The 14770-nt window shown below is 37.8% G+C and overlaps 1 pseudogene; it reads left to right on the top strand.

Annotated features, from left to right (window-relative positions):
* The first annotated feature begins 221 nt into the window (after window positions 1-221).
* LOC101606493 lies at window positions 222-527 on the top strand (annotated as a pseudogene).
* The last annotated feature ends 14243 nt before the right edge of the window (window positions 528-14770 follow it).

Genomic DNA, 14770 nt, shown 5'->3' on the forward strand with positions numbered 1-14770 from the left:
TTTCACCCTGAGGATGTGTTTTTCTTTAGTGGTGAGGTGGGTTTCTTGAAGACAGCAGATTAAGGAATCTAATTTTTTAATCCATCCTGTTAATCCACCCTGTATGTATCTTTATGAGTGAATTAACACCATTAATATTTAGGGTAATGGATAAAAACCCCAGAGCTAGCTTTTATGTGCCTGAGGCCCTGGAGACACTCCTGGGCAAAGTGGCTATCACCATGTCTAACCAGGAGGCAAAACCTTCAACTGAGGATTTGGGTGATAGGAAGGAAGGAGAATACATTAAACTAAAAGTTATTGGGCAGGATAACAGTGAGATTCACTTCAAAGTGAAAATGACAACACATCTCAAGAAACTCAAAGAACCATACTGTCAAAGATAGGGCGTTCCAATGAATTCACTCAGGTTTCTCTTTGAAGGTCAAAGAATTGCTGATAATCATACTCCAAAAGAACTGGGAATGGAGGAAGAAAATGTGATTGAAGTTTATCAGGAACAAACGGGGGATCACCTTAGGGTTTAGTTATTTTTATTTTTTTTTCCCCTCAATCCTTTTTTATTTTTAAAAACTAGTGTTTTTGTAATGTGTTCAAAACAAGATTGAATACTGGTACTCCACCTCTTTAGAACATACCATAATTTGAATCCTACTGTTTAATATTCATTACTAGTTGTTTTCATTGTGCTGATTTTTAGTGATCAGACCTCAGCCCCCTTCATGTTGCCTTATCCTTTTTAATACTTCATGTGTGCTCAGAGAGGTCAACTTTTTCAGGACTGCATTTTCAGGTTTGTGGTGATAAATAAGATCAACCAATTTGAACACTCGTAATGACCTTCAAGTTGGTTCTGAAGCTGTAGCATGTGATTGCTTCATTCCTGAACTACGATTGTCAGTGGGAGATGGAAGTTTTTCAGAGAACTGAACTGTAGGAAAATGACCTTTCCTCAACTTGAAGCTACTTTTAAAATCTGAAGGTCTAGACCAAAAGAATATCAAGTTTGGAGTCAAGTGACAGACACAATGAGGTCATGACTAATTCCAAAGATGGCTTAACCTAGAAAGAAAGCATTTTAACATGAAAGAGATCCTGTCAGAAGATTCAGAAAAGTTCTAATTTTCATTAACAGCTAATAAAGTTACTCATGCTGAAGTGTATACAAGAACACTGTTCTTTTTGATTTTGTTTGTACTTTTTGGCCTGTGACATGGGTTTTCAATGGACACTGTCTGTACCAGCTTCATGGAAATAAGCAATAATTATAAAAAATAATATTTAGGGTAATAATTGTGAGGTTTGATTTAATCTCTGCCATATTGTGATGGTTTATGTGGTTTTGTGTTCTATTGGGCTTTGTAGTTTTTTGTGCCTTCTCTGAGTTTGTTTATTGTGATCTGCTTCTTGTAGGCACTTGTGATTGGATATTTGCTTCTTCTGTGTGGAGAATTCCCTGAATTGCTCTCTGTAGGTTTGGGTTTGTGTTCCAATAGTTGTAAAACTAGCTCTTATTGTGGAAAGTTTTTCTTTCACCATCTACCATGAGCAATACATTTGCTGGGTAGAGTATTTTGGGTTGGAAGCCATAAGTTCTTAGACTTCCCAGTGTTCCATTCCAGGCCCTTCTGGCTTTCAGGGTTGCCATTGACAAGTCAGAAGTAATTTGATGGACTTACCTTTATATGTAATGCATTGTTTCTACCTATCTGCTTTTAGGACATTCTCTTTGCTATTGATGCTTAGAGTCTTAATAATATGTCTTGGAGAATTTCTCCTTTGGTCCAGTCTATTCAGAGTTCTGTTGGCTTCTTACATATTGATGGGACTTTCTTTTGAGAGGATGGGAAAGTTTTCTTCAATAATTTTGTTGAATAAGTTCTCCATTCCTTTGGTCTGAATTTTTTTCCTATCTGGTATTCCCATGACATGAATGATGGAACATTTAAGGGTATCTCTCTGTTCCCTCATGTTCTTTTTAGAAAAGTTTTTGAACTTACTGACACTTTTGGACTTATGAAGAGTTTCATCATTTTTGTCTTCCAGTTCTGAGTTCCCATCCTCCATGTGGCTGACTCTATTCCTGCAGGAAGTGCATGAGAACCTGTTCTGCGCCTGTTGGGGTGGCGAGTTGGACAGTGGTCATGAGCATGGAAGTCCCCTTTGGCAGAAAAACCAAAGGGGGGAGGGAAGGGGAATTCTAGCCTACTGTACTGGGTCTGAGTAGCCTGCAGAAGGACCTGGTGCATGCATGATGGAGCAGTGGGTGGGATGGTGGTCATGATTGGAGGTCCCCAGTGGTGGAAAACTGAGGGAGGGAGTGAAGGGGAATGCTAACCTGTTGACCTGGCTCCACTTAACCTGTGAGTCATGCAGAAGGACCTGGTGGAATGGCAGCTGGGACAGAGGCTGGGACTGTGGCTGGGATGGTTTCTTGAAGGGATTGGGGGACTGGTGGACTACCTGAGAGCATGGGAATTAACAGATTCCCTACTTTGCTCCTCTATGCCCTCCCACCTGTGGTCTACTAGGATTTACAAACCACCAAAGAACCCCAAAGATCTTGTTTTTCCTTTCCCACAAGGTAGGCATGATTAAGATCTTGACCAGACTTCAAGTTTCTTGGGCAAAAAAGTAGTGGAAAGTGAAAATATTTAATAAATCCTCTATTTAATTAATTTATTAATTAGTTCATTTTGTGTATATGTTTATGTATGTGTGTATGTGTGTGTAGGTGTACATGGACCTGTATAGTCATGCATGTGAAATCCAAAGCTCAATGTCAGATGACTTCCGTAATCAGTTACCAACTTTTAAAAATTAGGACAGGTTTTCTTTCTTTTTAAAAAATATATTTCATTTTATTTTATTTTACTTACTTAATTTATTTTTTGGTTTCCTAAGGTAGGGCCTTGCTGTAGCTCACGCTGACCTGGAATTCACTATGTAGTCTCAGGGTGGCCTACAACTCATGGTAATCCTTTTACCTCTACCTCCCAAGGGCTGGGATTAAAGGCGTGCACCACCACACATGGCTAAACATTTATTTTTATTTATTTAATTTTTAAAAAGAGTGTAGTTTTATGTCCCCTCTCTCTCTTTCCCTGAGAGCTCTTCTCAGGGGGGGTGTTGATGTTTACTGTTGGGTCTCAGTTAGTTTCTGGGTACAGTCTATGCCTCAGGATATTTCCACCTACATTGTGGCTCTTACAATTTTCCCACTCCCTCTTTTGCAATGATCTCTGAGCCTTTGCTGGTCTGTTAACATTATGGTGTAGTGTTGAGTCTTCTGTAGCCCCTGGCTTTCTGATTTGATGTGTTTGGATTAACTGCAGTCTCTTTCCCTGTTTCCCTTGAGCTGGTCGTCTGGCTAACAGTGAGAACAATGCTCATATCATTGCTACCTCTGCAATTCCTCATATGCTCTGTCAAATCTGATAGAGGTGGCACATCTTATGGTAAGTATTCAGCTATCTTCTGTTGTATTGATGAATCAGGGATCTCCTCAGTTATCTCTGTCATCTGTAAAATAAGGCAGATTCTCCAACCATGAGTGAGAGCAGCATGGATTAAAAGGGATATGAATATTTGAAAGAATTTTTTATATGCAAGCCCACTCTTCTTGTTCAGAGAAGTGGGGGCTTCTCTCTGGAGTCTATGAACTTCCAGTCCATGGCATTATTACTGGGTATCCAGTACCAAATATGAGTTCTTTCCTGCTTCCTCCCAAGTTCTGGGATTAAAGGCATGTGCTGCCACAACCAGTTTATAATTACATTTTAATCTAATTAAAAGCAGTAGATTTGTTAAGGTCATTTACCTTTTCTGAGTTTGATTGAATAGGTGGTATAAATCAAAGAATTCATCCATTTTTTCCAAGTTGTCCAATTTTGTGGAATACAGGTGTTTGAAATATGTCTTGATGGGTCTCTCAATTTTATTATCAATTGTTAGGTCTCCATTTTCATTTATAATCTTGTTGATTATGGTTTTCTCATTTTTCTTTTGATTAATTTGGGCAATAATTTATCAAGATTGCTTATTTTCTTTTGAAGAAGAACTACTATTCATTTTGAAAGAAACTGTTTTTATTTATTTGTGTAACAGAAAGTAGGAGATAGAGTTAAAGAAAAAGAGAGAGAGAGAGTGCACACATGTGTGCAAGAGAGGCAGTGAGAGTATGGGTATGCCAGGTTCCTCCTGCCAGTGCAAACAAACTCTATATGTATTCTCTACTTTGTGTATCTGACTTAAGATGGGTACTTGGGTATTGAACCTGGGCTGTCAGACTTTGAAAGCAATCAACTTTAACCATCGTGCTATTTTTCTAGCCCTGAATTCATTAATTTTTTGTTTCCAATGTGTTGGTTTCTGCTTTGATTTTCATAATTTTTTTTCTGGCACTTTTGGTATTGATCATTCTTGTTTTCCCAAAGCCTTCAGATAGATAGTTAAATTGTATATTTGAGATCTCTCTATTTTCATAAAGTAGGCATTTGTTGCAGTACTCTGAGAACTGTCTTCATTGTGTCACATATATTTTGGGACATTGTCTTTTCATTGTCATTAAGAACTATAGATTTATTGATTTCTTTTCTGGCTTCTTCAGCAACCCATTCATTATTTAATACTTGTTCAGTCTCCAGCAATTGTGTGTTTTCTGTTGTTAGTTTTATTGTTAATTTGTAGTTTTATTGCATTGTGATCAGATATAATTCAGGGACTTATGCCAGTTTTTCTGAATTTGTGGGAACATGTTTTATGCCCTAATATATTGTCTATTTTTCTGAAGATGTATGTTAAGTATAAGTGATCTATGTTGTTATTTATATCCAGTGTTTCTTTTTATTTTCTGGTTAGAAGATATGCTTATTGACAATAGTGGGGTATTAAAGTATCCTATTATTATTATATTCAGTTTATTGTCTGGTATATTATTCTTTATTAAATTAGGTATTCCTGTGTTTCTTGCATACAATTATAAGTTTATGATTATAATATTCTCTTGCTTAATTTTTCCTTTAGTGAGTAAAATATGACATTTTTATTTTATAAAATTTTGTTTAAAGTCTAGTTTTTCAGATATTATTGTAATCACACCTGCTTGTTTCTTATTTACCTTTGCTTGTAATATCTTTTACTATCCTTTTATCCTAAGGTGGTATTTATGTTTAATTGTAAGACACATTTTTTATAGACAGAAAATGGATGGATCCAGCATGATCACCTGTGTCTTTTGATTTGGGGGTTGAGGCCATTAATGTTCAGAGTTTAATTGTGGGGAGTGAGCTAATCTCTGTTGTATTGAAGGATTTGTGGAATTTGGTGTTTTCTTTGTCTTTGTGTGCTTTTACATGATTACTAGTTTTGTTTATTTCTTTTTCTCTCTTCATCTGCTTGTTGGTTCATTCTTGAATGTTGAGTATTCCATACAGTATTTTCTGTAGGGCAAGCTTTGTGCTCATATAACCATAATGCTGTTTTATGTTGTGAAAAGATTTTCTTTCATCTTATATTATGAGGGAAGATTTTACTGGATATATATGTTTGAGTTGGTAGCCACCTTCTCTTAGGTTTTGATATAATCTACTCCAAGCTTTTTTTATCTTTTAGAGATTTTATTGAAAAGCCAGAAGTAATTCTAATGGGCTTAGCTTTGTATGTAATGAGCTGTTGTTTTCTTGTGACTTTTAGTACTCACTCTTTGTTTTCTGTTTTAATTATGACATAACATGGGATATCTCTTCTCTGGTCCTGTCTGTTTGGTAATTTTTACATATCCTGTACCTAGGTGGCTCTGTCTTTTGTAAGGTTTGGAAATTTTTCTTCAATAATTTTTTGACAATGTTCTTTATGTTCTTGGTCTGTATTTCTTCCCCTTCCTACATACCCATGATCCCAATTCTTAAGGTTTCCTACAGTTCTCTAATGTTCTGTTTGCACATTTGTGGTTGAGTTTGTCATTGTTTTTGGACTCCAAATCTATTTCTTCTGTGATTTTCTTAAATCCTGATATTCTGTTCCCTACATGGTCTATTCTGTTGGAGAGGCTTTCTGGAAGCCTTTTAATAAAGTTAGTTCATTTTTTAGTTATGCTTTTTTCAATGTCTCCATCTCTTGTTGGAATTCTGATTTTATTCATCAAGTTGACATACTTATTTTTCCTTGGATTTTGTCATGTCCTCACTGAATTTATGCCAAGAATCTATGTGATCATTTACTTGTTGACTATCCTCCATTTGTTTTAGCAGGCTACTGAGCTATTTCTGAGTGTCTTCAATTTATTGAGCCTTCTAGTAGAGATTATTTAATGGTGCTCTTTGATTTCATCCAGCCATTGCTTGATTTTTTTTTCCATCCATTTCCTTCATTTAGTCTTTCAGTTTTTTTTTCTCAGTTTTCTTCCATTTCAGCAAGCCATCCTTTGACTTTAACTTGAAAATATTTTTGTTTATTAACTTCAGCCATTCTTTGAGATCTTGTTCTAGCATTTTCTTTGGCCATTTTCTTGCATTTCATCTAGTCTCATGTTCATGGTATTATGAAAATTGTACTATTTTATCATAATTTTGTTTTATGATTATGTGCTTTGAGTTTCCTCTATGTTTTTTTCTGTTGTGAAACTAGGCAGTCTTGATAGGGTTGTATTTTTTTTTTTTTTTTTTTTTTTTGGTTTGATGTCTTGTATATTTGTCTTTTGCTGGGGTTCTTCTATCTTGAAATTGACATCGTATCTTGCTGTGAATGCAAGCAAAGCATCTCTTCTATGGCCTGTGTTGGATGGCCTGGTCTTGTTTGATCAAGGTGTGTGTGTGCCGGTGGTCTGTCTGCTGGATTTGGCTGGGTGTGCTTGAGCCTGTGCTGGGTCCACCTCATGTTTGCAACCTCTGAACAGGTCTAAGACCTTGGGAGGCCTGGCTTGTTCATTGACTATGCTGGGCTCTGCCTCTTCTCTGGTGGTCACTGCCTGGAACTTTTGGGTGAGATCAGCTCCAAATCTGTGCTGGGGACTTGAGCAGGTATGAAATTGGCCTCTGTTTCTGCACTCTTTCAGACATTTTTTTTTTTTTTTTAACCATGTGTGGGCAGGCATTTGGGCTGGTTTTTGCCCAGTGTAACCTGATTCCAGTGTGATTCGCACAGCCTCTGAATTTCCCCTATCATTCTTCCTTCAGTTGTGGGCTAGTATTTGGGTTGGTATATGCTTGGAGCTGCCATTTTCCCCATGATCTATGCTGCCCATGCATTTCCCCATTAGAATTTACTCCTCTGGGTACAGGCTATTGTTTGCCTAGTGTTGCATGATTCCCAAGGCCTAAAGATGCTCTGAGATGAGTTCAGGTCAAGATGGCAGATTGTAACCACTCTTGAACTCCTGGGGTGAAATCAGGTAAGAACTATGAGGATCCAAAATGGGTCTTAGTGGACCTCCACTGAGGGATGTGGGGGTGCATACTCATGAAAAATGAAACTAGACTCACTCCTCTTACCACACACAAAAATCAACCCCAAGTGGATTAAAGATCTCACTATAAGGCCTAAAACTTTTAAGTTATTGGAAGAAAAAAAATAGGGGGAACTCTCCAGATATAGAAGTTGAGAAAGTCTTTCTGAACAATACTCTAATAGCCCAGGAAATTAAACAATCACTCAGTAAGATCTCATGAAGCTAAAAGTGTTTGTACAGACATAAGCAGAGCCAACAGACTACCCACAGAATAGAATAGGAATAGGAGAAATAGAATAGAATAGGAGAAAAATCTTTGCCAGCTACACAACCAACAGAAGCCTAATATCTGAATTTACATAGAACTCAAAAAACGAGACAACAAGCAAACAAATTTCACTCAAAACATGAGGCACAGCACATGTTGGGTTATGACACACAGAGACATCACCTCCTACCCAAAACTGAAGGCTAACCCCACAATGCATGACCCATATACCCCAACAAGGAGGGTCTCTGTGTTGTGGGGAAGACAGGGAGAATTTTAACAATGGTACCAACTTGGCTGTATTCACTGAGTACAAAAATTAAAAGGGGGGGCACAGAACTGAACAGGAAATTCTCAAAGGAGGAAATACAAATAGCTAATATTCACTTAAGAAAATGTTTAAGACTTCTGGTTCAGATGACAGCATAGGTACCACACCAAAGCAGCCTGGGGGGGGGGGGAAGAGCAAAAAAAACTCAGCAAAATACACACTTTTACTAAAAAGTGAGGTGTATAGGAAATTGAAGCAGCAGCAGAGAAGTAGAAGAGATCCAGAGCATCCAGAGCCCACACAGGCTGGCAAAGGAGCCCTGGCAGGTCTGCTGACCATGGCAGTGGTGGCGGCAGTGCACCAGAAAGCCGCCAGGCTTGGCTCAAGCCGTAGGGAAAGGCAGGTAAGGGGAGCTTCCACTCACACCGGAGCTCTCTGCAACTCAAGACACATGAAGGGAGAGCAGCAGTGAACAACAGAGGAACAGATCACAAGGTAGAAGAACATGTGGAACAGTGAGAGAACTAGAGCAACTGTGGCTCCCTCACCTGCCCCACAGCCTGTGCTCAGCTCCAGTGAACAGAGCAGCAGTCCTGGGACCCAGCCATGCCAACTTGAGCCGACAGCAGTACCCAAGTAGGAGCAGAATCTGCAGTAACATCAGCAACTCCAGCAACAGTAACAGTGGCCCCAGCAGCAGCGGATCCAGTAGTAGCAGCCTCAGTGGCAGCAGCAGCAGACCCAGCACAGCAGCTTCAGAGGCAGCAACGGCCGATCCAGCAGCAGGACCTTTAGTGACAGCAGTGGTGGCTCTAGCAGCAGCACCTTCAGAGACAGCAGCAGTAGCTCCAACAGTGGCACCTACAGCAGCAGCAGCAGAGGCAACAGCAGCAGTGGACCCAGCAGCAGTAGCTTCAGCAGCAGTGGTAACAGACCCAGCAGTGGCAGCTTTACCACCAGCAGCAACAGATCCAGCAGTGGCAGAGAAAACAGCAGCAGTTCCAGCAGTGGGGGTGCTGATCTGCAGGGCCATAGTTGCCAGGCTCACTTCACCCTGCAAAAAAAGTGAGTGCCCAGCTCCAGAAATCAGAGAAGCCTGACGACCCAGGCAGCAACTTCACTGAGACCAAAATCATCCAAGGTAACTGGGATTGCACCAGGGAAAGGTCTCACTTGGTCACAAGCTGAATTGGGTCCCTCAACACGCCAGATATCTTAACCTCTTTGTTGATAGAGGATCTGGTTGTTATAATCACTACTCTTGCATAATTACTTGGGGCAGTTTTTGATTGAATGTGTACAGTGTTTAGTTAAATTTTAGAATCTACCTGTATTTTATTCCACTCAGCCTACATGAATACTCCCATAGCAGGGAAACTCAACCCCTAGGAACACCATTCTAGATACTCTGAGAGTCTTAAGAGCCACAGCTAACACCTTAAGCTTCTACCTTGAAAATATATAACATCAAATCAATTGATATAGCTAAGAATACCTAGCTAGCTACAAAATCCAAGCATTAAATTAATCCAACAAGCAAAAATATATACATTATAACACAAGAAACACTAAAAAGCAAGACAATATAAATCCAACTAAAAGTATTAATGCATCAGAAATGACCTCCAGTGAGAACGAGTTAGAGGAAATGCCTGAGAAAGATTTCAAAGGAATGATTGTAAATATATTCAAAGAAGTCAGAGAACAAATCAAAGGAGTCAAAGAGGAACTTAAAGAGGAAATCAAAGGAATCAAAGAAAATGCAGGACACCAAATTAATGAAATAAAGAAGGCAATACAAGATATGAATAAGGAAATAGAAATAATAAAGAAAAACCAGTCAGAATTACTAGCAATGAAGAACACAGTTAATGAAATAAAAAAAAAAAAAAAAAAAAAACCTCTGTAGAAAATCTCACCAGTAGGATGGATGAGGGAGAGGACAGAATATCTAAGCTAGAAGACCAGGTGGCAGATCTAACACAGTCCAACAAAGAGAAAGACAAACTTATAGAAAAGTATGAGTGGGAATTTCAAGATATTCGGGACACTATGAAAAAATCAAATATAAGAATTCAGGGCATAGTATAAAGAGAAGAATTCCACTCAAAAGCATAGTAGGTGTCTTCAACAAAATCATAGATTAAAATATCCCCAAAATTGGGAAAGAGGGGCCAATGCAGATACAGGAAGCCTTTAGAACCCCACCAGACAAAACCTGGAAAGAATCTCTCCTCGCCATATTATAATCAAACTTCCAAACACACAAACCAAAGAAAAAATATTGAAAGCAGTTAGAGAGAAAAATCAAGTTACCTACAAAGGAAACCACATCAGGATTACAGCAGATTATTCAATGCAAACGTTAAAAGCCAGAAGAGCTTGGAATGATATATTTCAAGTTCTGAAAGATAAAAACTGTCAACCAAGGTTACTTTATCCTGCAAAGCTATCCATTCAAATAGACGGAGAAATAAGGTCATTCCATGATAAACGCAGGTTAAAGGAGTATTTGAAGACAAAAGCAGCTCTACAGAAAATACTCCATAGAATCCTACATGCTGAAGAAAAGGAAAAGCACACATATAAGGAACCTAGACAAAACAGGCAATACTCAAATACTAGTTAACACAAGAGAGCACAGGTAGAACCGGAACCACAAAAAAAAAAAAAAAAAAAAAGGCAAACATAAATACACAACTTTCAATAATATCTCTTAATATAAACGGCCTCAATGCCCCAACGAAAAGACATAGGTTTGCAGACTGGGTTAAAAAGCAGGATCCTACAATTTGTTGTCTCCAAGAACTTCACCTTTCTACAAAGGATAGACATTATCTTAGGGTGAAAGGATGGAAGACGGTGTTTCAAGCAAATGGGCCTAGAAAACAAGCAGGGGTTGCTATTCTAATATCTGACAAGGTAGACTTTAGTCCAACATTGGTTCAAGAAAGATAAAGAAGGTCACTTTATATTGATTAAGGGCACACTCCAACAGGAGGACATTACAATCCTAAACATATATGCACCTAACATGGGGGCTCCCAAATTCGTCAAACAAACACTATTAAAACTAAGGTCACAGATAACACCAAACACAGTGGTGGTGGGTGACTTTAACACCCCACTCTCATCAATTGACCGATCATCCCAGGGGAAAACAAACAAACAAACAAACAGAGAGGCAACTGGACTAAATGAGGTCATAGAAAGAATGGACCTAACAGATATATACAGGCCATTTCATTCAAAGGCTGCAGAATATACATTTTTTCAGCATCACATGGAACATTCTTTAAAATAGACCATATATTAGGACACAAAGCAAATCTTAACAAATTCAGGAAAACTGAAATAATTCGTTGCATTCTATCTGACCTCAATGGAATCAAACTACAAATCAGTAGCAATAAAGGCTATAGAGCAAATACAAAATCATGGAAACTTAACAATACAGTACTAAATGATGAATGGGTCATTGAAGAAATCAAGAAGGAAATGAAAAAATTTTTAGAGTCAAATAATAATAAGAATACAACATATCAAAATCTCTGGAACACAATGAAGGCAGCTCTAAGAGGTAAATTTATAGCCTTTAAGTGCCTATATTAAGAAATTAGAAAGGTTGCAGGTAAATGAACTAATGCTTCACCTTAAAGCCTTGGAAAAAGAAGAACAAGGCAAACCAAAAATCAGTAGACACGAAGAAATAATAAAGATTAGGGAAGAAATTAATGAAATAGAAACAAAAAAATTCCAAAGAATTAATGAAACAAAGAGCTAGTTCTTTGAAAGGATAAACAAGATTGATAAACCCTTAGCAAATCTGACCAAAAGAAAGAGAGAAGAGACACAAATTAATAAAATCATAGATGACAAAGGTAACACCACAACAGATTCCAGAAAAACTCAAAAAATCATAGGGACATACTATAAAAGCATATACTCCACAAAGTATGAAAATCTGAAAGAAATGGATGATTTCCTTGATTTATATGACCTACCTAAATTAAATCAAAATGAGATTAGTCACTTAAATAGACCTATAACGAACATGGAGATCCGAACAGTTATCAATAATCTCCCAACTAAAAAATGCCCAAGCCTGGATGGATTCACTGCTGAATTTTACCAGACTTTTCAGGAAGAGCTAACACCATTGCTTCTTAAGCTTTTCCAGGAAATAGAAAAAGAAGGAATTCTACCAAACTCCTTCTATGAGGCCAGCATCACCCTGATACCAAAACCAGGCAAAGATAGAACAAAAAAAGAAAATTACAGACCAGTCTCCCTCATGAACATAGATGCAAAAATTCTCTACAAAATATTGGCAAACAGAATACAAGAGTATATCAAAAAGATCATTCACCCTGAGCAAGTAGGCTTTATCCCAGAGATGCAGGGATGGTTCAACATATGCAAATCTATAAATGTAATACATTACATAAACAGGTTGAAGGACAAAAATCACATGGTAATCTCATTGGATGCAGAGAAAGCATTTGACAAAATCCAACATCCCTTCATGATAAAAGTCCCACAGAAACTGGGAATAGAAGGAACATATCTCAATATAATGAAAGCTATTTATGACAAGGCTACAGCCAACGTATTACTAAATGGGGAAAAACTGGAAGCTTTTCCACTAAAATCAGGAACAAGACAAGGGTGTCTACTGTCCCCACTTTTATTTAATATAGTTCTGGAAGTCTTAGCCATAGCAATAAGGCAAGAGACACACATAAAAGGGATACAAATTGGAAAGGGAGAAATCAAGTTATCATTATTTGCAGATGACATGATTCTATACATAAAGGACCCTAAAAACTCTATAGCAAACTGTTAGTGCTGATCAAAACCTACAGCCATGTAACAGGACACAAAATTAATCACCGAAATCAGTAGCCTTCATATATGCTAACAACAAACACACAGAGGATGATATCAGAGTATCACTCCCATTCACAATTGCATCAAAAAATAAATAAATAAATAAATAAAGTACCTTGGAATAAACCTAACCAAGGAAGTAAAGAATCTCTACAATGAGAACTTTAAAACACTCAAGCTAGAAATTGCAGAAGACACTAGAAAGTGGAGAAATATTCCTTGTTCCTGGATTGGAAGAATCAATATTGTGAAAATGGCAATCTTACCTAAAGCAATCTACACAATTTAATGCAATCCCTATCTAAATTCCAAAAGCATTCTTCATGGAAATAGAAAAAACAACCCCAAACTTCATTTGGAATCACAAAAAACCTCAAATATCAAAAATAATGCTGAGCAACAAAAATAAGGCTGGTGGTATCACCATACTTGATCTTAACCTATACTACAGAGCCATAGTTACAAAAACAGCATGGTATTGGCACAAAAACAGACATGTAGATCAGTGGAACAGAATAGAGGACCGAGATGTAAGCCCAAGTAGCTATAGCCACCTGATATTCAATAAAAATGCCAAAAATACTCATTGGAGAAAAGACAGCATCTTCTGCCAATGGTGTTGGAAAAACTGGATATATATCTGCAGAAGGATGAAAATAGATTCTTCTCTGTCGCTATGCACAAGAATTAAATCCAAATGGATTAAAGACCTTAACGTCAAATCTGAAACTCTGAAACTGCTATAGGAAAAAGTAGGGGAAACCAACATATTGGTCTTGGCAAACACTTTCTGAATACAACCCCAATTGCTGAGGCAATAAAACCACAGATTAATCACTGGGACCTCATGAAATTACAAAGATTTTGCACTGCAAAGGACACAGTGAAAAAAGCAATGAGGCAACCTACAGAATGGGAAAAAATCTTTGCCAGCTATATATCTGATAGAGGATTAATATCTAGGATATACAAAGAACTCAAAAAGTTAAATAATAAGGAATCAAACAAGCCAATCAAAAAATGTCCTATGGAGCTAAATAGAGCATTCTCAAAGGAAGAAATACGAATGTCATATAAGCATCTAAAAAAATGTTCTGCGCCACTAGTCATCAGGGAAATGCAGATTAAAACTATATTGAGATTCCATCTCACTCCTGTCAGATTAGCTACCATCATGAAAACAAATGATCATAAATGTTGGCAGGGATGTAGAAAAAGAGGAACCCTTCTACACCGCTGGTGGGAATGCAATCTGGTCCAGCCATTGTGGAAATTAGTGTGTAGGTTCCTAAAACAGCTAAAGATTGATCTACCATATGACCTAGCTATAGCACTCCTAGGCATACATCCAAAGGAATCATCTCATTTCCTTAGAAGTACGTGCCCAACCATGTTTATTGCTGCTCAGTTTATAATAGCTGGGAAACGGAACCAGCCTAGATGTCCCTCAACTGATGAGTGGATAATGACGATGTGGCACATTTTACCATGGAGTTCTACACAGCGGTAAAGAAAAATGAAGCTATGAAATTTGCAGAAAAATGGATGGACCTGGAAAGGATTATACTAAGTGAGGTAACCCAGGCCCAGAAAGCCAAGCGCCACATGTTCTCTCTCATATGTGGATCCTAGCTACAGATGACTGGGCTTCTGCATGAGAATGAAAATACTTCGTAGCAGAGGCTAGTAAGTTTAAAAGGAGACATAAAGGGAAGATAATGGAAGGGTAGTGGGTACTTATTAGGTTGATATTGTGTATATGTAAGTACAATGATTGAGATGGGAGGTAATATGATGGAGAATGCAATTTCAAAGGAGAAAGTGTGGGGCGGAGGGAGGGATTTAACATGGGATATTTTTTATAATCATGGAAAATGCTAATAAAAATAAAAAA

Source organism: Jaculus jaculus, chromosome 9, assembly GCF_020740685.1.
Source record: "Jaculus jaculus isolate mJacJac1 chromosome 9, mJacJac1.mat.Y.cur, whole genome shotgun sequence".
NCBI classification, from domain to species: Eukaryota; Metazoa; Chordata; class Mammalia; order Rodentia; family Dipodidae; genus Jaculus; species Jaculus jaculus.